The sequence below is a fragment of the Mus caroli genome, unplaced genomic scaffold (genome assembly GCF_978045245.1).
Source record: "Mus caroli unplaced genomic scaffold, Mus_caroli_1 scaffold_12, whole genome shotgun sequence".
Taxonomy (NCBI): domain Eukaryota; kingdom Metazoa; phylum Chordata; class Mammalia; order Rodentia; family Muridae; genus Mus; species Mus caroli.
Genome location: NW_028227267.1, coordinates 121,571,300 through 121,596,883, shown reverse-complemented (window position 1 = coordinate 121,596,883; position 25,584 = coordinate 121,571,300). Strand labels below are relative to the sequence as shown.

General features: G+C 36.6%; 1 protein-coding gene across 5 annotated transcripts in view; it reads left to right on the top strand.

Annotated features, from left to right (window-relative positions):
• The window catches only part of Fgf14 (fibroblast growth factor 14), a 700,985-nt gene that overhangs the window by 149,871 nt on the left and 525,530 nt on the right, over positions 1-25,584 (top strand). The window contains exon 1 of one of the 5 annotated variants that reach the window (XM_029468880.2): positions 5,760-6,038. The exons of 3 other annotated variants lie outside the window; for them this stretch is intronic. The gene's annotated coding sequence lies outside the window, so the exon portion shown is untranslated. Of the gene's footprint in view, positions 1-5,759; positions 6,039-20,653; positions 20,800-25,584 lie in introns of those variants that run through there. One more of the 5 variants, XM_029468878.2, reaches the window with a different exon arrangement.

The window sequence follows — 25,584 nt, the reverse complement described above, 5'->3', positions numbered from 1 at the left end:
TTCTCTGGTGGAGTTTTTGAGGTCACTTAAGTATACTATCATATCATCTGCAAATAGTGATAGTTTGACTACTTACTTTACAATTTGTATCCCTTTGACCTCCTTTTGTTGTCTAATTGTTCTAGCTAGAAATTCAAGTACTATATTGAATAGATTGCAAGAGAGAGAGGACAGCCATGCCCAGTCTCTGATTTTAGTGGGATTGCTTCAAGTTTCTCTCCATTTAGTATGATTTTGGCTGTTGTTTTGCTGTATATTGCTTTTACTATGTTTAGGTATGGGCCTTAAATTCCAGATCTTTCCAAGACTTTTAACATGAAGGGATGTTGAATTTTGCCAAATGCCTTTTCAGAATCTAATGAAATAATCACATGCTTTTTTTTTTCTTGGAGTTTGTTCATATAGTGGATTACATTGATGGATTTCCATATATGGTACTATCCCTGAATCCCTGAGATGAAGTCTACTTGATAATGGTGAATGGTCATTTTGATGTGTTCTTGGATTCAGTTGGCAAGAATTTTATTGAGTATTTTTGCATTGGTATTCATTAGAGGATTTGGTCTGAAGTTCTCTTTCTTTGTTGGATCTTTATGTGATTTAGGTATCAGAATAATTGTGGCTTCATAGAATGAGTTGGGTAGAGTACCTTCTGTTTCTATTTTGTGGAATAGTTTGAGGAGAATTGGAATTAGGTCTTCTTTGAAGGTCTGATAGAACTCTGCACTAAACCCATCTGGTCCTGCGCTTTTTTTGGTTGGGAGACTATTAATGATTACTTCCATTTCTTTAGGGGATATGGGACTGTTTGGATCATCAATCTGATCCTGATTTAATTTTGGTACCTGGTATCTGTCAAGGAATTTGTCCATTTCATCCAGGTTTTCCAGTTTTGTTGAGTATAGTCTTTTGTAGTAGGATCTGATGGTGTTTTGGATTACTTCAGGATCTGTTGTTATGTTTCCCTTTTCATTTCTGATTTTGTTAATTAGGATACTGTTTCTGTACCCTCTGGTTAGTCTTATAAGGGTTTATCTATCTTGTTGATTTTCTCAAAGAACCAGCTACTGGTTTTGTTGATTCTTTGTATAGTTCTTTTTGTTTCTACTTGATTGATTTCAGCCCTGAGTTTGATTATTTGCCTTCTACTCCTCTTGGGTCTATTTGCTTCTTTTTGTTCCAGAGCTTTCAGGTGTGCTGTAAAACTGTTCCTGTATGCTCTCTCCAGTTTCTTTTTGGAGGTCCTCAGAGCTATGAGTTTTTCTCTTAGCACTGCTTTCATTGTGTCCCATAAGTTTGGGTATGTTGTACCTCCATTTTCATTAATTTCTAAAAAGGCTTTAATTTCTTTTTTCGTCCTTGACCAAGTTATCATTGAGTAGTGTGTTGTTCAGCTTCCATGTGTATATGGGCATTCTGTTGATTTTGTTGGTATTGAAGACCAGCCTTAATATGCATAGTGATTTGATAGGAGATGGATTATTTCAGTCTTCTTATATCTGTTGAGGTCTGATTTGTGACTGATTATATGGTCATTTTGGGAGAAGGTACCATGAGGTTCTGAGAAGAAGGTATATTCTTTTTATTTAGGATGAAATGTTTTATACATATCTGTTAAATCCATTTGTTTCATAACTTCTGTTAGTTTCACTGTGTCTCTGTTTATTTTGTGTTTCCCTGATCTGTCCATTGATGAGAGTGGGGTGCTGAAGTCCCCCACAATTATTGTGTGATGTGCAATGTGTGCTTTTAGCTTTAGTAAAGTTTCTTTTATGAGTGTGGGTGCCCTTGCATTTGGAGCATAGATGTTCAGAATTGAGAGTTCTTCTTGGTAGATTTTTCCTTTGATGAGTATGAAGTGTACTTCCTTATCTTTTTTGATGACTTTTGGTTGAAAGTCGATTTTATATGCTATTAGAATGGCTACACTCACTTGTTTCTTGGGGCCATTTGCTTGGAAAATTGTTTTCCAGCCCTTTACTTTGAGGTAGTGTTTGCCTTTGACTCTGAGGTGTGTTTCCTGTATGCAGCAAAATGCTGGGTCCTGTTTACGTATCCAGTCTGTTAGTCTATGTCTTTTTATTGGGGAATTAAATCCATTGATGTTAAGAGATATTAAGGAATAGTTATTGTTGCTTCCTGTTATTTTGATGTTATTTTTATGTTTGTGTGGTTATCTTCTTTTGGGTTTGTTGAAAGAAGATTACTTTCTTGCTTTTTTTTAGGATGTAGTTTCTATCTTTGTGTTGGCATTTTCCATCTATTATCATTTGTAAGGCTGGATTTGTGGAAAGATATTGTGTAAATTTGGTTTTGTCATGGAATATCTTGGCTTTTCCATCTATAGTAATTGAGAGTTTTGCTGGGTATAGTAGTTTGGACTGGCATTTGTGTTTTCTTAGGGTCTGTATGGGATCTACCCAGAATCTTCTTAGTGTCTAGGGAGAAGTCTGCAGTAATTCTGATAGATCTGCCTTTATATGTTATTTGCCATTTTCCCCTTACTATGTTTATTAAACATATCTATCTTATTAAGCATCTTATTATCTTATTAAATTACTTATTATTATTATTAAATTATCTTATTATTAAACATATTCTATCTTTGTTTAGTGGGTTTGGTGTTTTAATTATTATGTGATGGGAGGAATTTCTTTCCTGGTCCAATCTATTTGGAGTTCTGTAGGCTTCTTGTATGTTCATGGGCATCTCTTTCTTTAGGTTAGGGGAGTCTTCTATAATTTTGTTGAAGATATTTACTGGCCTTTTAAGTTGGGAATCTTCATTCCCTTCTATACTTATCTATCCTTAGGTTTGATCTTCTTATTGTGTTCTGGATTTCCTGGATGTTTTGGGTTATGATTTGTTGGGTTAGAAAATGTTTTGCATTTTGCATTTTCTTTTACTGTTATGTCAATGTTTTCTCTGTTATCTTCTGCCCCTGAGATTCTTTCTTCTATCTCTTGTATTCTGTTGGTGATGCTTGCATCTATGACTCCTGATTTCTTTCCTAGGTTTTCTATCTTCAGGGTTGTCTCTCTTTGTGATTTTTTGTTTTGTTTTTCGAGACAGGGTTTCTCTGTGTAGCCCTGGCTGTCCTGGAACTCACTCTGTAGACCAGGCTGGCCTCAAACTCAGAGATCCCCCTGCCTGTGCCTCCCTAGTGCTGGGATTAAAGGTTTGTGCCACTACTGCCTGCGCGGCTGTAATTTTTTTTTTATTTTCTATTTCCATTTTTAGATCCTGGTTGGTTTTGTTCAGTTCCTTCACGTGTTTGGTTGTGTTTTCCTATAATTCTTTAAGGGGATTTTTGAATTTTTTCTTTAAGTTCTTCTACCTGTTTACCTGTGTTCTCCTGTATTTCTTTAAGGGAGAATTTATGTCCTCCTTAAATTCCTCTCTCATCATCATGAGAAGTTATTTTAAATCACAGCCTTGCTTTTCTGGTGTGTTGGGGGTAAGCAGGGTTCTCTGAGGTGAGAGAACTGGGTTCTGATGACGCCATATAGCCTCGGTTTCTGTTGCTTATGTTCTTACACTTGTCTTTTACCATCTGGTTATCTCTGATGTTAGCTGGTCTTGCTGTCTCTGTGACTTCTCTGTCCTGATTCTGTGTGTCAGTACTCCTGGGAGACCAGTTTTCTCTGGGAGCAATTTAGGTATGGAGAACTGTGATACAGAGTCAGCTCTGGGGTGCAAACTGAGACTAGAAGGATCCTGTCCCTAGTTGATCCTTGGTTCCTGTGTACTGATGGCTCCTGGAGGGTCCTTTTTGTGCTAGGAATTTGAAGAGAAGTTGTGGTAGCTACCTGTGTTTCCAGGTATTTAGGCACTCCTGGGAGGCCCGCTTTCTCCTGGTGCTATTTGGGTATGGAGCCCTGTGGCAGAGGATCTGTTCCATGTGCTGACTGAAACTGGAAGGCTCCTGTCCCAGGCCACCCCTCAGTTCTTGTGTCCTGAGTGTTCCAGGAGGGTTCCTCTGAGCAGCAGTGATGGTCCTACCTTCACTCACAGACCTGTCCACACTCCTCTTGCTCTCTTTTTCTAATGCACATTTTAATCTGAGGAATGTCTGTCTTATGCTTCCTTACTAAAATTCTAAATTCACTACTGTTTTTCATACTTCTCATTTCTCTTTTGCCTTGCCCCCAACCCAAATTCTTTATCTAAAATTTGTTTTTACTTCAGATTTTTAAAAATAATTGTTTGGTATACATTTCTTCTGTTTACTGAGAGCAATTTGTTCATAAAGTTTAGTGTTCATATGACCTTTCTTTTTCTCTTTGGAAGAATCAGATCTTTCATCAAGATTCTATTTGGCACTGGATAATTAAAGTGTGTATTTCACAGTTCTATTCTGTCATTGATCTATTGAATTTTGTCAGCAAGTATGGCAGCATTGATCCTCTTCTAGAAGGTTCCTACATTCCATCCTGCTTATCATTTCTATAGCTTGATATCTCTGTGAGAAACTATGGAGATGGTCCTTGTGGATCTTCTACCTTCATTTCTTCATCTTCTGGGAGGTGAGAGTCAATCTTTGTCTGTTTCATCATAAGTAAAGGTTCATGAAGCAGTCTTTCATAGTCACTACTGTGAAGAAACAACATGACCAAGGCAACTCTTATAAAAGAAAGCATTTAACTTACAGTTTCAAAGGGTTAGTTTATTTTTTATCATGGCAGGGAGCATGGTGCTGCAACAGCAGATAATAGCTACATCTTGATTTGCAGGCAGCAGACAGAGAATGTCACTAGGCTTGGTGTGGACCTTTGAAACCCAAAGCCCACACTCTGTCTGTGACACACCTTGTCTACCAAGATCACTCCTAATCTTTCCCTGACAGTCAACTGGGCACTAAACATGCAAATATATGACCCTATGTGGCCATTCAAACCACCATAGGGGTCTTTCATGAACTTACCAGTCACTTAAAATTACAGTTACAATTAGAATATTTAATTATTATTATGTGTGAGAAAGAATGTGTGGATGCCACAGAACATATATGGAGATCAGAAGAAAAGTTCCAGAAGGCAATTCCTTTCTTATATTGTGGGATCCAGTGATCAAACTCATGTCATCAAGCTTGCAGGGCACATGCTGAGCCATCTTAACAGAGTCTATACTTGGTCAAGTTCTAGAGAGATGAACTGCTCACATTGTTTTCAAATGCCTTGTATATTCTTAGTCTTACTAATAAATATTTGTATAGCTTCTTAATCGCAGCTTTATGTTATTTCAAATTATTTTCATTAATGATTTTAAATGGTAATGTAGGAAACAAGCAAATATTTTTCTTGCTTTTTTTTTTTTTTAAAGAAATCTCCATTAGTGGGATTTAAACCAGAGAAACCAGAATATTTGTACTGACTTTTAAAATATTTACATTATTAAAACACACCTTTAAAAAGAATTTCTAGTTAACTCTTAAGTAAAGTGTTTTCAATCCATAGGGATAAATAAATTTATGTTAAAAATACTCTGGATTCTAATTTTGACTTCTTCACTTACCAGCTGTGATTCTTCTGTTTAGTCATTTGATTTTTCTTAGCCTTAAGGGGATAAAAATTCCTACTTGCTTCACAGCAATTTTATGAAACTCTAACAAAATAACACAAGAAATCTTGGAATGCTACCAGCTTCAGTGCATGTGTTAGGTACAATCAATATTTACATTTTCAAGTGTAATAAACCCAAGACATGGCTCATAAAAGAACTTAATTTATTGATTTAAATTGTGTTTAGCTTCTTTTCATGTTTTCAAAAGACATAGTGATCAATTAGTATTATTCTTAATTTTTTTTGGATTGTGTTTCTTTGCAGTACTAAACGACATCAGCTTTATGTGAGGCACTTCTGTTTCTCCCTCAGTCTCCTTTCTGTTCCATCAGCACCATGCCCTTGGAAATCGACCTTGACTTTGATCATTGCATCAGCAACAGAGAAAGCAGAGGCTGGGAGCATAGTCTTTGTCTTTGACTGACCCTCACTGCAGTTTAGACTTCTACAAGGGGCCTTTTCTGATTCCAGGCTTGGTAAACTTTTTCTCTTTTCCCATTTTTAACTCAGGAGTTTTGTGCCTGATCTTGCCTGCTTGTGTGCTTCTAGGATGCGATTGCTGTCCCTGTAATTCCTGTACAATCACCATAGACTCTTATTAATGTTTTTTTCAAGAATTTCCTTCTCAGATTACTGATGTGTAGTGTGTTGTTTTCTGCTAGAGCCAAGGATGTTACAGGACTTTATGCAGCCTTTCCATTTACCCAGTTAACAAAGTATCTTTTCAATGTCTGGCATTCCCCCAGAGAACATAGATGGCTTACTTGTTAGATAGCTCAATTAGCTAAAAAGAACAACACATTTCTTTTGAGTCATTGTTTGAACAATACATGGATACTACCTTGTAATAGATTCAAGGTCAATAGTAGATGGTAATTTTAATGAAATATGTAAACTGTTTTGAGCATTCTCTTTGTGATATTAACAGTTTTCAACACCATAACTGATGTAAATCTAGCAAGAAGGTAATATTTTCCCTCATTTTAAAATAAGTGTTATGAGGACAAGAGAGTCTGATTTTGTTTGTCAAATGAATACAAGAACTTTTACCTGATTCTGGTATTTTTATTATTTTCAACAGTAGAGAGTAAATTGCATTGCTAAGAGTGAATATTATGATTTTCTTTCTAGGTTACTTTTTTTAAACTAAGAATTTTAGCAATTGTGCATGAATCAAATGCAATTACAACTAAATATTGAGTACCTTTTCTAGAAAGATTGTATCTTTAAAAATATTTAACTAAAATATATTGTTGTTCACTATCCCATAAAATATATAAAGACTAAATTACTAGTATCAAGGAAGTAAAACTTATTAGAGTGTTTGAAATACAAGTTAATAGAAAACAAGAGTGTTAGTATTTAAAAAGCTTTCTAAATTTTGTGCACAATAGAAACTATCTCTATTGTGGGTTGTTTGAGGTTTGGGGGTTGAAGCAAATTTTAGGCTTTTAGCTTCTGTTAGTAGATCTTAGCTATGTTCATCAAACCGTAACACCACATAATTTTTCACTACTCACTGCTCCATTTTACTGTCTTTAAAGTGGAAAAATTGACCTTATTTAAGCTAAAAGGAGTATCTATCAATTTTTCTCATTAAAAATAATTCACGGTCTGTGGAGGATTGTTGCTCCAGCAAAGGGGGATGCTAGAGGGGTGAGGCAGAAGTGGGTAGGTGGGTGGGAGAGTACCCTCTTAAAGGCAAAGGGGAAGGTGATGGGATGGGGGGTTTGTGGAGGAGAGACCAGGAAGGGGGATAAATTTGAAATGTAAATAAATAAAATAATCAATAGAAAATAATTCACTGATTTCTAAGATGATATAAAATAGAGGCATCAATAAAATACAATAAAAAATGAGCTGCTTAGGGCCTTATTGAAAGTATCAAGCTACTAAAAACTCATGTGGTTTCTCCTTAGCAACTGAAATTTCCATGGCTTACTTTGCTTAAGTGAAAATAGGCACTAAGTTTGGCTTTGCCTTGTCTGTATTAGATCATCATTGCATGGGATACATGAATGAGTGGAGTTGTCTTGGAATATATAATTCTGTGGTAAATAATTGTTTCTGACAAGCTTTAGGAAGACTATCTGCCCATCCAGAAAGAGCAAATATGAAAACGTTTCACTGATAGAAACCAGAATGTCATCCTTTTTCATAAATCTCCTCCCAGGGATAGTATAAACAGGAAATAAAGACTGAGTTTGTACCCTAATACTGAAAAACAAATACTGGAAATCTGAGTTTGACTATGGGTAAAGCATAAACAAAAGAGAGCAGATATATTACAATGGCTTGGAATTTTCTTTCCAGTAAGCAAAAATCAGAAAAAAAAAAAAACAACTTAATGTGTTTAACTTAAGCTTTTTCCTTAAACATTTGTGATATCTATTCTAAGGGTAGAGACATTAGAAAGTCTCATATTCCACATTTATAATATTAGGAATTATGCAAGTGTTTCTTATAGGAACCATAAATAAATTTTCTGCACTATGTGATACTGGAGTTTGACCTCTGCATTAGAAAGGCCAGGTCTATTCATTCACTGGAATCTTCCTGAATCTCTCTCTGGTCACAGATGGTATTGAATGAATACACAAGCGCAATGATTCTAGGGTGGATCATGCATCTAATCACCAGGGACTTGAAATGGTCTTCAACCTTTCCATTCCTGACACCTTAGCTAATCAAACCATTTGGCTCATCTTTGAATTATTTGGGAGAATCACACACACACACACACACACACACACACACACACACACACACACACACATACACAAAAGAGGCAGTAAGTGAAAGTCTCCCATATAGCTACAGTTCCATAAAATCCATGAGATGCCCTCTATTTTTAGGGGAACAATCTCTCCTTTATTTGAGATGTAATAGGGAAAATAATTTTGTTTATTCAGCACAACAAGGTTGAAGGTAGATTTTAGCTAAAATGAATTCTAGGAATATGCAAAGCTGATAGGCTCTCTATGCTAAGAAGGAGTTTGCTATCAACTCTGAGACCTGCTGTCATCTCTTCGTTAGTCTAGGAAAACAAGGGAAGCATAGCAGGTTATTTTGGAAGATGCAAGACATGCTGATGAGTTATAATTATATAGCAGCATCTTGGAAGCTGCTATTTGGATAGTGCTTCCCAGCTGATTTATAATTTTTTTAACGATGCTATATCTATGTAGCTTTGCATTTACTCTCACCCACCCCCCATTTCTTTAAAACTGGGAACATTGCTGTTAGTTTAAAGGCCTCAAAGGTTTTCCTCTACAAGATTTCATCAGCTGAATAAAGGTACATTTAAATGTATCTCAAACTGGGTTAATTGCCTCTCCTAAACCTTTTGCTTTGTTTTTGGTGCTTTGGCTGTGGCTACTGTGAGATAGTCAGGATGGATCTTACCCGAGCTTTTGATTCAGGGCTGGCATCATTTATTTCAGATATTGTTCCAAAAGAAAATCATGTGGCTTTGTTTTGATAAAAACAGGCTGAGTTTGTTTTGATAAAAACAGGCTTCTTGAATATCTGAGTTTTGTTTGCTAATAGGAAACTTAGAGTTTGGTAGGAAGAAACAGAGAAAGATCAGTCAGCAGCGTAAGTACCATTTGAGTGGCTTGGGAGCAAGTTCTCTGCTGAAGCACAAAGATTATACCTGCATAAAAAAAAGAGATTAGCAGAGGGAATCTATGTTTGTATGGTATTCTGGTTTTGTTTTTTTTAATGTGATAATTGTTTAAGTTTTTATTTGAGCTATATGAGTAATTGAGGAGGTAATAGCCTTCCACTCTGCCTTAAAGAAAATTTACATAAAGTTATTCTCCTTCTACTCTTCTTCCTTTTTCTCCTACTTCTCCTTTTCCTTTTCATGTTCCCCTCTCCAGATTTTGTCACATGTTCACTCTGAACTAGTATACAAATCATGGATTTTGTGAAAATGAGCAGAGAATAATGCAGAAGAAGGTGGGGGCAGGGACCAATTCCTCTGTCCAGCGAGGTTCACAGAATAGTTACATTTATGTTCTTAAAGACATGAAGTAAATAAACATCAAGAACAGAAAGGAAAAAGCAGTCCTCTTTTGCTATTATTTTAGGGACACTGTAAAATAGTGAACACAGGGAGAAGATTACTGGTACTAGGGGTCCATGTCTGTCTCTGTCTCCACTAGCTCCATGACCTCCTAGATATACTAGTACATAGGATCTGACTGTTGAAACTATTTAGGTCTCTCCATTATTGTCTCTTCAGGGGACTCTAATTCATAAGTGTTCCATAACCTTCTGAAAATATAGCACCAGTTTGAGACTAAATGTTGAAATATATGGGCCTATAGGGGACATTCATGTTCAAACCACAACTAGGCTCCAAGGAACATGAAGTTAGAAAAGAACTAACTTTCAAGGAAGAGCTGGGGGAGGGCAGGACACTTATATAGTATTGATTTATCCATACAGGAGAAAACACAAAACAACAGTGGGGAGATATAGGCAGGTGTACACACAGGTAACTATTAAGACAAAATATCACCTAATAGAAACTGAGTGTCAAGTTTGTATTGAGGGACATTTTTAAAAGGGAAAAGATATTAGAGAGTCACAGTGCATTGAAATTATCTAGATGATGTGAGGAATAAATATTCCCAAAGGGAAGTATGGACCATCTAGGAACTATGATTAAATCAATCAGCTGTACAGGGTATGAGTGTTAATGCATAGTGAATATGACACTGGAAAGTTGACTGGGGCCAGACCCCTCACTCCATCCTGTCTATAATAGTTTGTCTCTTGCCTGGAACTTTTGGGAGTCACTGAAGTCTTAACTATAAAGGATGAGATGGTTATATTTACACTTTGAGAATACCACATTGTACTTTAGTTTTCCTATGTAGAAAATGAGCAGATGATTGAGATGGTTTCTCTTTAGAAAATCACACCTGTGTGTAATATTACATGTGGAATTTCAGGGCTGTAAAAGCCCTTAACTTTTATCCATAGAAAGGGCTGGTCAAACCATACTGAACTGGGTCATGTCCAGGATGATAGTAGGAGGAGGATAAGACAAGGGTATATGAGCTGAGAGGGACATAAAGTGTCAAAAGCAATCTAGGAGAGCCTAAGACTAGCAGATGACTTTCCTAGAGATGGCCTACTATTTTGTATGGTCTACTATGAGTGAGCTCTGGGAAAGAAGGCCCCAGGAGACTTCATCCCAGGATTGCTTCTTGCTATTGATATGCCTATCCTGTCACTATTACATAGTCTAGCAATTCCTGAGCATCAGCTCACCCTATTGGGCAAATTTCCTACAGATCAACATGAAGATAAAAATTCATGAATTAATGCTGTTTAGATAAATTAATGAATTTATAGAACTCCTGGTTTGAGTCAGATAATTTTAGGAATAAAGTTTTAAGAGATGGTTTTAGTTGTTTTGCTAGAAAGATGTAACAGTCAGGAGAATCAAGTTATAATCAAGAATATAGTCTGCCCATTCCTTATGATAGTAAGTAAAGGCTGGATGATGAGAAATACAATGACCTTTCATAATTGCAATAAAAAGAGAAATTGGCTCAGAACAAATTTGTGTTCAAGGAAAAACATTCAGGTCAAAGGACAAAGCCACAGATGTGCTCTATGATAAGACAAGCCATTTGAAACTTGCTTTGAGCTTATAATGAGCTTAAAGAATAAAACACTGCTTTGAACTTGATATTGGTATCCTTCTGTTACTCTTTTATGTAACATTTTGTTTATGAGGTAATTGTTTCTTACATAGAGGACTTTTTGTCTAAAAGCTACAAAAAGAAAGGAGGTGCAGCCATTTTCTGCTTCACTCAGTGTATATGTGTCTGTGTGAATAACTTCTTTCCTTTCTTTTATCCTCTCTGGTTCAAAAAGAGTTAATGAGCTCCCTGGTTTAGCACTAGCAATAAATCCTGTTACCTAATTCCCAGCTGCTACACAGCAGGAGTTAATTACCTTTGACCTTAGGATAGCAAATGATTTAAGAAAGGTAAATATTATCAAAAGTAAGCTACTTTTGCCCAAGCAATCACAACTTCTTCCACTATAACTGCCAAAACCCCATTGCTGCCTTCCAGGCTGGGAAACCCTATAGCTGCCGGGGAAAAGTCACTGGCAATAAAAAATATATAAAAGCAAGAATCATTTATGACTTCCAGTCTTCTAACCCTTGTAGAAAGGGCAGTGAGCAGTGCATTGGTTAGGGCTTTCTAGAGCAACAAAACTTATAGAATGAATCTATATACAAAAAAGAGGATTTATTAGAATAATTTCTAGGTCCTGGTACAGATAATCCAATAATGACTGGCTATGAATGGAAAGTCCAAGAATTCTGTGGTTGATCAGTCTACAAGGCTAGTTGTCTCAGTTTGGTCTTTAGTATACTTTGGAATACTGAACAGGTAGGCTCTAAAGCCAGTGAAGGAATAGACTTGCCAGCAAGGTGAGAACAAAGATTGACAGAAAGCAAAAGAAAATGCTTCCTTCTTTCTTGTCCTCATATAGGCTTCACACAGAAGGTATGTCTTTCTGCTTCAAGGTCCAGATTAGAAATGAATCTTCCTACTTCAAATTAAGCAAAAATCTCTCAGAGGTGTGTCCACCACTTTGAAATTTTTAGTTAATTCAGATGTAGAAATTTTAGTTAACTCCAGATATAGTCAAGCTAAGAACCAAGAATAGCTATCACTGGCAGGAAAACTAGATAAGCCACTGTTGGCACGGGCTGATGTTGCCATTGCTTTCCCAGCTGTAGGTATATCGGGCTGAGGAATTGTGACATGGAAGAACATTGGTTATCTCAGCTTGAAAATTTTGAAACAAAAGACAGAAGAGAGCTCATTCATTTGAAATGAAAGTAGATCCTACAGAAACACTGCATAACAGAGAGCCTTGTAAAACTCTTCAGTTCTTAGAGAGCATTTGCTTATCATCTGGCTTGGTGGAAGTAATAGGTGTAGTATTTATAACGATAAAAAAAAATCCTGGAATTGGGTTACTACCTGTCTTAATAGTTTATGTTCCCAAATGAAAGACACATACAGCCTTTATATTTTAATATGCGTTAGGCAGCACAATAGCTGGGCAACTGCCTAATTTCCATGTTGTTAGAATCTACCTCCCACTGATAACTCCGAGTTACTACTTAGTAATTTTTATGTTCCATCTTGGCTGCTCTTGATCCAGTTGAACAGTCCAATGGGCCTCAGTCTCTTGGTTCCTTTACATGATAGCTCTGCTTCTCCCTTCTGTATGTTATTCTTGCATCCTGTGCTCCTCTTTCCTCTCCCACACTGCTCCTAAGGCATGGCTACTCTCTCCTTCCTGCTTCACCTGTGGTTCCAAGCTCAGGAAACCTAAAACTCCACTTAAAAATCTGCTCCCCAGCTATTGGCTGAGGGCATCTTTCTTACCCATCAGAATTAACTGAGGTCAGGTTCCCAGAAGCTACCTGTAGATCCTCTTGAACAAACAATTTTGGGGAACCCAATTAGCATCAGAATACAAGCCAGGTATAAACAGGCAAGACAGAAGTACTGAGGAACAAAGTACAAAAGTGCATCTCTACTAAGTAGAGATGCACTTATATACAAGAGGGTGAAAAAAAACCCCACATGATAGTAAATGTGTGGGATTAAAAGAGGACTGGGAATGTAGATCTGTAGTAACCGCAGCTCTAGGAAATCCAAAGCCCTCCTCCTATTTTGGTGGGCACCTGCATTCATTTACTTTGGGGAGTGTTACATATAATCTTTTCTCTGAGAAATTAATTGTATGTATCCACCATTGTTTACTCTGAAGATCATTATGAGACTAGCATTAAATTTAATCCAGTTGATATTTTGTTTTATAATTATCTTATTGTTTGTTTTAAACCAAATATGCAAATCAATCCTCTGTTTTTGATATACTAATTCGGTTCAAAGCAAATCAGGGTTAGGATATATTTGTTAATCTCATTCGAAAATCAAAGGCAAATAGGTATTATTTCATTTTACCTAGGATCATATTTTGCAATCGTTTTGTATTATAGGTCTTGTTTTATTATTGTGTATGTGTGATGTGCACATGGGCATGTGTGCGGAAGGCAGGCAACACCTTGGATGACTTTCATGAGTAAATTTTCCCCTTCTACCACATGGGTCCTGGATATTGAACTTGGGTCATCAGACTTGGTAATAAACACCTTTAAGTAAGCCATCTTACTGACCCAATATGTTTAAAATTATTAATCCCTTTATAATTTTATATAATGTGTTATATAATCATATTCACCCCCTTTCTTTTCCCAGATGCCTCCATTTGTCTACCCACCCTACTAACAAAAAAATTAAAGCAATCAACACTAAATTTTGCTGCCCAAATACTCTTGGATGTGCGGTTTTCCATTGGTGTATGATCAAAGGCCAAGTTCTATATTCTTATTCTTAGAGAAAAACTATCTTTACTTTAGCAGCTTGCAACTTCCAATACTCCAAAGGCTAGGGTTTGGGCCTTTCTGCCCAACTCTTCTCTACATACTGGGATTTGTTCTGGCTTGGACTTGCATAGTTCTTGTACATGCTGTCATAACTGCTATTAGTTCATATGTACAGCTGCTTTGGTGTGTACAAAAGACACTGTTTCCATATAGTTGCTCACTACCATTGGGACTTACACTCTTTCTACCCCAAGTTTCCAAAGTGATTTCTGAGCCTTGGTGAAAAGGGGTGTAGTATATATGTTTGATTTAAGGCTGAACATCCTGAAGTCTGTTTGATCAGTTGGGTTTATGTGAAAACAAATATTTACCATTAATAGAAGCTTCTATGATAACACTTGAGAGATGCATTAATCTATGAGTATAAGGATAAGTCATTAGGAAGTAGTTTAATACTACATCTCTCCTATAGGACCTATAACATGTTTAGGCACAGGTTCTATATCTGATAATGGTGCCAGGTTTGGGTTTCATCTTGTGCAGCAGAACTTGGGCTTGTCATGCTAGGCCAGACAAATAAATGCTCTGGAAAATTTCCTCATTTAATACCTCGTTGTATAATTCACACTGTCTAGATTTGATCTATAAACTTGATATTGAATGTCATCCACCTTAATGTCTAACTGTACTCAACCTAGACCCACTTTGTACATGAATCACATATACTCTTACTTTTATATTGTGGAATGCATCCACTTACTATTTCCTTTATAAATAAGTGCTAGTGTGTGATATTTTAGAGAATATTTTAATTATTTTAAAAGATTGTTTATGTCTATAAGGGTTTTACCTGCATGAATATATGTGCTCCATATGCACTGGATCCCGCTTTTGTAACTGATCTGTAGCTGGTTTTGATTATAGCTGCAGTGTGGGTGCTGGGAACTGAACCATGCTCTCTGCAACAGCAGCACATATCTTGTTCTCTAAGCTATCTCTTGAGCTCAAGGGCAGATTTTTTTTTAAAGAAATTAAGTTCTATGTATGATGTGGGAAATATCAGGAGATGTGTTAATTCTTTAGGACATATAAACTCAGTAGCTACAAAGAGACTTTGGGAACCATTCCAACAAATATGACCAAGTTCTGGGCACTCCTGATTTGGCCTTTTCATCATCTTCTCATAATTTTTCTATAATATATATTATACAGTCTCAACATTATTTTAACTTTTCACCCTCATAAATAACTCATGTGTCCAAATTTTGAGTATGAGTGAGTGTTGTGCTCACCACTTATTAGGAGTCTTGAATACTTTTCTAAACATTTGAAAACTATGTTTTATTATTTCTAAATTCTGACATTCGTTTCTGTTCTATCACGTTGCAAAATGTGCATAAGATCCTAAGTCTCTACTTTGCTACCATGATCCAGACATATTGGATTAACTCTGAAAATTTGCAGGGGTCTGGGTCAATAATAGGCTGTAGCTGGCCTGGCATAACATGTTTTGACTTAATTTTTTAGCCATTTGTGGCTCATAGCCTTTGTAGGCTGAGAGATAGATGAAGATATAAAATGAATTTTGTCATTGGTAAATTTAATTTCAAACTTAACAATGACACTTAAATAATGGAGTGATTTTGCCTATACTGAAAGTGTCACTTGGGGATTAAGTGAGTCTAGGTAGAAGAGTAGATTGGTAATAGTATTTGGAAGAAATGTGCAAAGAGAGTCACACAAAAGAGATTATATCTGATTTTCAGTAAAATATCAAGACTACTAGGTTGTTACCAGCCCTGAGATTGTTGCTGAGAGAATTTGATTATAACTCCTCTACATATTAAATAAGTATTCTAAAGTATATATTGTAGGATAGACACTAAGCAACTTGTCAAATGTCTGGAATGTTGCTTTTTAAAACATGTTCAGTAAATATTAGCTTACTAGGATGTTGGTATTCTCAAAAGAAAATCTGATAAATATTTGAGAAAAACAGCAACATTTTAAAAGTAAGCAGATGTCTTTATGACAGGACTTCAAGGGGATGTTTACATTTTCTCATGAATGAGGTTCCCCTAGAGAGAAATACCATATGCAATGCCTGCCACAGTTAAATGTAAATTCATAACTAATATTCCATTCTACCTACATGGCCTCTTTACATATTTGATGATATGTTTTCTTTTTCCCTGTTTAGAGACTTGAACAGAGCCATGATAATTGGTAACTCTGAGATGAAGACACTTCTCTTGGCATATAAAGAAAGCCAAAATTCAGAAAACACAGATAAACCATTTTGTATAATAGTAAAAATTCCAAAAAAACACTGTAATAAAATACTGAATTTCTCCTAGATCAGATGTGGCTCAGGTTAGAAACCTATGCCCCAGGAAAGTTGCTTGCTTATCCCTTTTGGTGGCTGCCATTGAAATCTCTGAATCAGATTAAATGTAGGTGGGATAATGAGTGAGATAACTGATCCCTCTCTGTTGTTCTATTCATCTTAACCAGTGTTAGAACTTCCCCTTCCTTCCTAGTAGTGTTTTCAGAGTTCTTCCCATTCCTGGGGCCATTGACAGGGAACACAGTCCTCTTTATCACCAGGCCTGTTTTTTTTTTCCCCCAATAATGTTCCCTACATGCTTTCTGATTTATCCAGCCAAGGCTTCCTTATCTATTTGATATCCATGGACAGAAAAAAAAATCATCTACCTCTCCTGAATGTCTCCAACCTGCTCCAGGGTGAAGTCCCCAAGCCTCTCTGCCCCTATAGTTCACAAGTAACTGGTATTCTGGGTCTGCTACCAGAAAGGGTAGTCATTTTTTTTCTCCCAGGCTATACTGACTGGTTCTAGACTCCCTGAGAAGTTTTTCATAAGAGAAATGAAATTAAAAAAACAAACAAACAGAAAAACCTGTTCTGGCTTCTCTGCTAGTGCCAGTATCACCTCTGTTAAGTGTGCTTGCGTGTGTGTAGACGGAATTTGAAGTGTTTTACATTATGCTTGTAAACCAACTCACCAGTTCTTTTTTTTTTTTAAATTAATCATTTGTTTACATTTCTTTTTTTTAATTTTTAATATTTTTTATTACATATTTTCCTCAATTACATTTCCAATGCTATCCCAAAAGTCCCCCATAGCACCCCCCACTTCCCTACCCACCCATTCCCATTCTTTTGGCCCTGGCATTCCCCTATATTGGGGCATATAAAGTTTGCAAGTCCAGTGGGCCTCTCTTTCCAGTGATGGCCGACTAGGCCATCTTTCGATACATATGCAGCTAGAGACAAGAGCTCAGCTTCTAAATGCTGACACCATTGCATACACTAGCAAGATTTTGCTGAAAGGACCCAAATATAGCTGTCTCTTGTGAGACGATGCCGGGACCTAGCAAACACAGGAGTGGATGCTCACAGTCAGCTATTGGATGTATCACAGGGCTACCAATGGAGAAGCTAGAGAAAGTACCCAAGGAGCTAAAGGGATCTGCAACCCTATAGGTGGAACAACAATATGAACTATCCAGTTCTTTAAATGCTGACCAATCTGCACTGTATTGTTAATGTATTTATTTAACAGTGAGGATTGAAAGATGGTTTGAAACCTTAACATTATCATAGCTGCAAAGATAGTTTGTCAGCTTTGAAATCATTTGAATTGTAGTTATCATAGTTATAATTGTTATTAAACTTTGGGTCAAGGGTTGAAACAGTGTCTTATTGTGTAGCTCAAACTGGCTTAAAATTCACTGCACAGACAGGCTGGCCCCAACTCCTGGCAATCCACCTGCTTCATTTTACTGTGTGCTAGTGTTACAAATATGAGCTTAAATTTTCTTGAGAGTGCATGGAGACACGTCAGGAAGATAAATTTTAAAAGTATCCCTTATCCTGAAAAATATTTTGACCAAGTTTTAGAAATTTTGTGCTTTATGTCTTTTTAAAGACAAAACCAAAACAACTTTGTAGCATTCATCTATGACATTTTTTGAAACAAAAAAGAATATGACAACTGTAATTTTTATGTACTTAATCTTTTTGGAAAGATTTAAATTGTGAAGTAGAAAAAATGGAAGCATATATTTTTAATTGATTATAAATTGCTGTTTTCTTAGATATACTTTCAAATTCACTACAATGAGTTTGTCTCATCCATGAGTTTTGTTCTTAATATTGAGTACAAATTAAGACTTTAAACACTAAAGAATACTTTAAATATATAATCATAATTTTCATATTTCTCTCTGAGAGAAGTTTAAGTGCCTTACTTACATAGATACACTTATTATAAAATAATTTCTTCAGATGTTCATTTTGCTCAGTGGGTATAATTAATGCCATGCAATCATTTTTATAATATCCATGTAGAAATAACAAGGCTGACATACATTATATTTAGGTATTACTAACAGTGGAGTTAGAGATAATCTCTAACATTTGTTACTTCTAAGAGGTCATGGCTATTCATTTGATTTCTTCATTCATTTACTAACTTTTTGAATGAATGCCTTCGTCTACAATGTGCTTTACCAAGTCTTAGTCATCTGAGTGTATGTTTTACATGCTTTCTATCAGATGTAGCTTTGTATACATTCTGCCATTGTTCTGTTTCTTAATTAATGGCTTTTAATGACATGTTTATATTTACATGCTGCTTATCACTGGGCAGCATACACAGTTATGTTATTGGCCTAAATTCTTAAATTAGCTGTGTCTGTCAACTTTTGTGACTATGACAAAATAACATAATTTGAAGAAGACAGGATTAATTTGGCTCACTGTTTTAAAAGTTTTGGCTCATGTTCTTTTGACTCTGCTGTTCCTAGATTTTTGTGAAGCAGAATATTATGTATATGTGTAAGAACAGAGAAGCCTACCTTATGGTGGCTAGGAAGGGACTAGTACTAGACATCCAGCTATTGACTCTTTGATGTTTTAACCAACAGATGACCCAGTCATCAATCTATGGAGCTACGGAACCAAGCTTTCAACACAGGAGCTTCTGGGAAAGCTATTTAACATCTAGCCTTAACTAGCAATCATTTAGACACCTAGCTGGAGTCCATCATGTACTTTTCTAGTTCAATAACTTAGCCAAGCACCAGTGGGCAACTGATAGGATTTAAGATCCTTTAAATATAAGGGACAGAGATGGGGATAGAGATCTCTTTAACTATAAGAGAAGAGATAAATATCGCAGCTGTCATTTCTTTTTTCTTTTTTTGTTTTTGTTTTTCAATTTTTTCAATTGGATATTTTCTTCATTTATATTTCAAATGCTATCCTCAAAGCCCCCTTTACCCTCCCCTGCCCTGCTTCCCAACCCACCCACTCCCGCTTCCTGGCCCTGGCATTACCCTGTACTGGAGCATATGATCTTCGCAATACCAAGAGCCTCTCCTCCCATTGATGGCCAACTAGGCCATCCTCTGCTACATATACAACTAGAGACACAGCTCTGGGGGGTACTGCTTAGTTCATATCATTGTTCCTCCTATAGGGTTGCAGACCCTTTAGCTCCTTGGGTACTTTCTCTAGCTCCTTCATTAGGGGCCCTGTGTTCCATCCAATAGATGACTGTAAGCATCCACTTCTGTATTTGCCAGGCATTGGCATAGACTCACAAGAGAGAGCTATGTCAGGGTCCTGTCAGCAAAATCTTGCTGGCATATACAATAGTGTCTGGGTTTGGTGGTTGTATATGGGATAAATCCCCAGGTGGGGCAGTCTCTGGATGGTCTTTCTTTCCATCTTAGCTCTGAACTTTGTCTCTGTAACTCCTTCCATGGGTATTTTGTTCCCCATTTTAAGAAGGAACGAAGTATCTATACTTTGGTCTTCCTTCTCCTTGAGTTTCATGTGTTTTGCAAATTGTATCTTGGATATTCTAAGTTTCTGGGCTAATATCCGCTTATCAGTGAGTGTATATCATGTGTGTTCTTTTGTGATTGGGTTACCTCACTCAGGATGATATCCTCCAGATATATCCACTTTGCCTAAGAATTTCATGAATTCATTGTTTTTAACTGCTGAGTAGTACTCCATTGTGTAAATGTACCACATTTTCTGTATCCATTCCTCTGTTGAGGGACATCTGGGTTCCTTCCAGGTTCTGGTTATTATTAATTGGGCTGATCTGAACATAGTGGAGAATATGTCCTTATTACATGTTCCTTTTCTATGTCCAATTTTCTGAGAAACCGCCAGACTGATTTCCAGTGTGGTTATACCAGCTTGCAATCCCACCGACAATGGAGGAGTGTTCCATCTGTTGCCACCTGAATATTTGATCTTAGCCATTCTGACTGGTGTGAGGTGGAATCTCAGGGTTGTTTTGTTTTGCATTTCCCTGATGATTAAAGATGTTGAACATTTTTTTCAGGTGCTTCTCAGCCATTCAGTATTCCTCAGTTGAGAATTCTTTGTTTAGCTCTCTACCCCATTTTTAATAGGGTTATTTAATTTTCTGGGGTTCATTTCTTGAGGGAGAACAACTGCTTTCCTTTCTTTCTCTTTGATATTGATCAGAGATCATTGATAGTTTCTTCATTTTATGTAATAAGAACAAATTAGTGTTTTTCTGCTCCATTATTAAAGAACTATTATTGTGAATTTATACCATTCTATGGTTCAGACACAAGAAATCTCATTTGTTTTTATTTTGTTTTCTTATTTCTCTGCACCCTTATATTATTTTCACAGAAACATGTGCTTGTTTCTTGGGATGAGATCCTAGGATACTGCCAATAAAGTGCCATTCTTCATGGTCTCCTGCATCGGGCACTACTCGGTGACTATCTCTGTATCTTTATTTGATAATATCTATGTGCTGTCTAGAAGCAGTTGTGAATAAATAATCAATGACTGAAAAACGACTTTCTTGTCCAATAAGATATTCAGCTTATTATATAAAACAGCACAAAATTCACTACAGGACTCTAATTTGTATATACTTAGTATTTCTGTTATCAAATCTATAACCCACTTTTTCATAAGAGTCTATAATCTGATGGATATAATAATACAGTATTGAAGATTTTTATCTAAAGTACTGTTTCTCCACCCACCCACCCACAACTGCATCACCACTTATACACAATTGTATGTATGAAGTGGTCAAAGAATGCAGAATTTGGGAAGTATGTAAAAATAATCATTGTGCCCATTCTTATGTATCAATGATGAAATTTCAATTCACACCCACCTTACAAGTCATAAGTTTAAGAAAGAACTCAGAAACTAAAACAGAACATAAAATTGCAGAATTCTGACACAGCATAGATCTGGGTGTTCCACAAAAAAAGTCCATTAAAAGAATGTCCCAAGGTCAGTTTGGGTTTTCAAGGCACACAGGGGATACAACCCTCCTTAGTGGAAATCTCAATTAAAACTCAGAACCTAGTAGTTCTTGGATAGAATTAATACTTGCTAAGTATAACAATGTAGGAGGAACTTTGTTGGAATGAAGTATCCCTTGTAGAAACATGGGGCTAAGAGTCATAATAGCTGCTTGAAAGCATTGTCTAAGTCTAGATCACCCAATTGAGGATTCTTGAAACTAGACAATGAAAGTTCTTATCAACATAGCTGCAAAACAATTACCTGTGCTTGAGCCAGTGTTGATTGTCCTCACAGCATGCACATGTGTTCTGTAACTAAAGGCTGCTAACTAAAACAGAATATGTGTTCTTGCTGACTAAACACAGCTGCTCCATCATTTGATGATCTAAGCCCATATTCTGTGCACTGTACTATCTTTGGGTACAGAGAAAGTAAAGAAAATGTTTCAAGTCCTTTTGCTATTAATTGCACATTCTTATACTTGAAGTGTGTTTCTTTGCTACCTTTTCATTTCACCAAACCTCTAACTACTCTGGCACCTCAACTTATTTTATAGTCACAACTGGAAATTAAACTCTTAGACTATTACTAGAACCAAGTAGGTAAAATAGACATCTATTTTTCAACAGTGATTTAGGTTTATAAATTTAGATGATTTATTTTAGACTTAATTTTAAAAGTATAAAATGCATTCAAGAATAACTACTGGGAGCTGGGCAGTGGTGGAACATGCCTTTAATCCCAGCACTTGGGAGGTAGAGGCAGGAGGATTTCTGAGTTTGAGGCCAGCCTGGTCCAATTTGCTTTAGTAGGTTGACTTTTTCTTCTGTATTTGTTATAGGAAAAATTAAGCTGTGACAAAAGGGCACATGACAAATGACAATCACTTAAAGAATATGTTGCCCATCGAACAGGCTAGATAACTCTGTTCTGTAATGTCATTCAGACCCTAATTTTCCATCATTGCTATTATATCCTTTATACTTTGTCTCTTCTTCATGATGCTTACTGGGTTACTGTTATATCTCTCTCCCAATCTGTGGGAATATGAGAGAAAAGAGTAATGTGAATGGTCAAAAGGTTATGATGAAAACCCATGGAAGTTGCATTCACTGATAGACACATGACTATCTATGCCTAATTGCAAAGAAGTCTGGAATCTCAAATCCAGCAACATGGCTGCTCTGGCTGGAATGCCCTATAATTCCAAACAATGAAGGTAAAGTTAGTTGGTAGAAGTAAGCAGAGAGAGAGAGAGAGAGAGAGAGAGAGAGAGAGAGAGAGAGAGAGAGAGAGAGAGAGGAGAGAGAGAGGAGAGAGAGGAGAGAGAGGAGAGAGAGAGTTTTTCCAGAAGAGTTTTACAGAGACAGGTTGAAAAGTGAACAAGTTAGACATAGATGAAGACAAAACAAGCCAGAGAAGAAGGCACCAGAATGTCAGAACAGATTGCTAGAATTAGTTTGAAGCAAAGGAGAGTAATTAAGTCAGAGACTGAGAGAGATGCCAGATTGAATCAGTTAGTTTGGAGGGGAGTTTGAGACAGAATAGGTGAGTTAAACTAGCCAGCCAGAGTTCAGAAGGAACAAGAAAGGGTGAAGATATTCAGCAGTAAGTCTCGGAGGCTGAAAGCATTCTAGTCCTTGATAAGATTGTATGGAGGCTAGATGCTTCCAGGACTAGACCTCAGTTAGCAGGCAGAGGCAGTAAGCCTCAGAGATGACAATTACATCAGGTGAATAAAAGATACTTTTACAGGGTTAAGTTCTTGGTGAAAAAAATTAGATTGCAGAAATAACTGGCAGACTGTCATATATTACATATGACCATTATTCTGAAAAGGTGAAATTGAATGAATATGTGAATTTGCATGCAAATCACCAAAAAAAGCTAAATATGTGAAGTGGATGTATATAGAAGAGGCAATATCGTGCACTATGGTTGAGTGTTTGCTCTGAAAAACACATATTAGAAATATAATCTCCAACATTACAGTCCTAGGTTGTGAAGTCTGTTGTGAAAAGTGACTATACCATGAGGTCTGTTCCTGTTAACAATGAACATTATCAGAAAAGTAGCTTTATTATAGCATGAGTGGGTTTCTTTTCTCCCTTAAGTTTGATTCTTCCTTTTCTTCTTCTCCTCCTCCTCCTCCTTCTTCTTTTTTTTTTTTTTAATAACAAGATGATATAGAATAAAGGCTCTTTCCAGATTCTGTCTCTGCCTATTGACTCCTATCCTCCAGAAAGGAGATCCATATATTTCTGCCCAATATACACGATGTAGCCTTGAGTATTTTGTTATAGCCATACAAAGGAAATAAGGATCCAGTTTACTTCAAAGCATAGCCAAGGATTGGACTTTCCCCTGCATCAGATTTTTTTTGTCATCATTATAAACTAAAGTACAATTTAAATGGAATATTTCTCCAAGTGCTTGAGGAATACCAGAGAAAGGGAGTAAAATGAAGATCAGTCAGGACCTCTTGAAGCTAATGACTTAATTATGCAATTAAAAAATCCTTAATACGTTTTTTATTTCATTTTATCCTCACCAAGTAAGTTATTATGACCATGCTCATTATACAATTGTGTTGTACTTAAAATTCATATGGATGAGGAGAAAAATAGGGGTTTTCTATAATGAAAAACCATTATACCTGTCACTACCCTGACTTTGGAACCTAAAAGCCCGAAGAAGGTATTTAGCTTATTTTCAATTCCATGGTTGCTTTAAGTCTTAAATACAGAACAAGGAAAACTTGTATGGTTTGTTGAAAATCATTGCCTAACTAAAAATAAGACTTCCTGGAATGGACTATTTGCTGGATCAGAGTTTTAGGGCTTTTCACTGGCAAAACTTTGTCTCCAGTGGTTTGTCTCTCCTTATTGTACTCTAAACAATTTCATTCTTTGTTAAGTGGATATCTCTGTAAGTAATGAGATGATGGTTTGGCTGCTACTAATAGGAAAGTTGTTTTTTTTTTTTTAAATAATGGAAAAATAGTCTTGATGCCAAAGTTCTTGAGACCAAATGAGCTAGGCAGGTGGACAGTTCATGTCTTCTCTGAAGCATAACTCCAGGGGGCTCTGAGCTGTTTTTGGTACTTGTCCTAGTTCCTTCTGACTCAGACTCAACAAAGAAATGTGCATCTTTTAACTTCACTGTTGTTTCTTCCAAAGGGTTATTTTATAGTGAGATGAGAAATAACAGCTACTTATTTGTCTATGCAGGGTGTATATTGTATGATCCTAAGCTATTCTGAGAAGGTGAAGATATCAGAGTGACCTTTATAAGATATTTGTTTTATTAGGACAAAGGGATGTGTGACTTGGGCAGGTGTCCTATTTCCTTCCTCCCTCCCTCCCTCCCTCCCTCCCTCCCTCCCTCCCTCCCTCCCTCCCTCCCTCCCTCCCTCCCTCCCTCCCTCTCCCTCCTCTCTCTCCTCTCTCTCTCTCTCTCTCTCTCTCTCTCTCTCTCTCTCTCTCTCTCTCTCTCTCTTTCTCTCTTTTTTCTTTTACAAGGTGAATCATGCATGATTTGGGCTCATCCTTTCTATAAAAAGGGCACATGCGCGTGCACACACACACACACACACACACACACACACAATTGTTGCTGGTAACAAAAACTCTAGTATTTACTATGTATAAGTCTGGCCCTTTCTCTGCAACCCTTAAACCACCCAACTTTGTCAGAAATCTGATATGAAATGTATGTACCAATTATTTAAATTTGTATTTTTTCTCATCACACTAAACAGATTGGACTTCTTGTGTTGATTGGACCTTCCTTACTGGATTCCTACTCATTGCTATGTTGGGTGCTTTTCTTTCCACTTAATGACTTGTAGAAGCACTGTGTGTGTTGTAGGTCTAGCTTCTATCCCAGCTATTTTCCCAAGTCAACAAGTAAAAATGAATTTTCTATAGTGTCTCTCCTAATTTTATTGTTCCTGTCAATATTCAAAGTTTTGGTCCTTATTGAGTTCATAGATGTTATTCTGTCAATTCCTTTAGACTTTACTTCCTGTTGTTATTTGCCTCAGTAACATTTTCTCAACTGAGGCCATGATTGTGGAATATATGAAGTATGTTTTTCATAATGCTACTCTGTATATGAGGATAACTGGAACTCAGATACAGTGGAGAACATGAATCTGTTCATAATGTTTTAAAGATGAAAATATCTCTCAAAATTGTTGGAAATTTAATTTTAGTTAGATGACGTTAAAGGA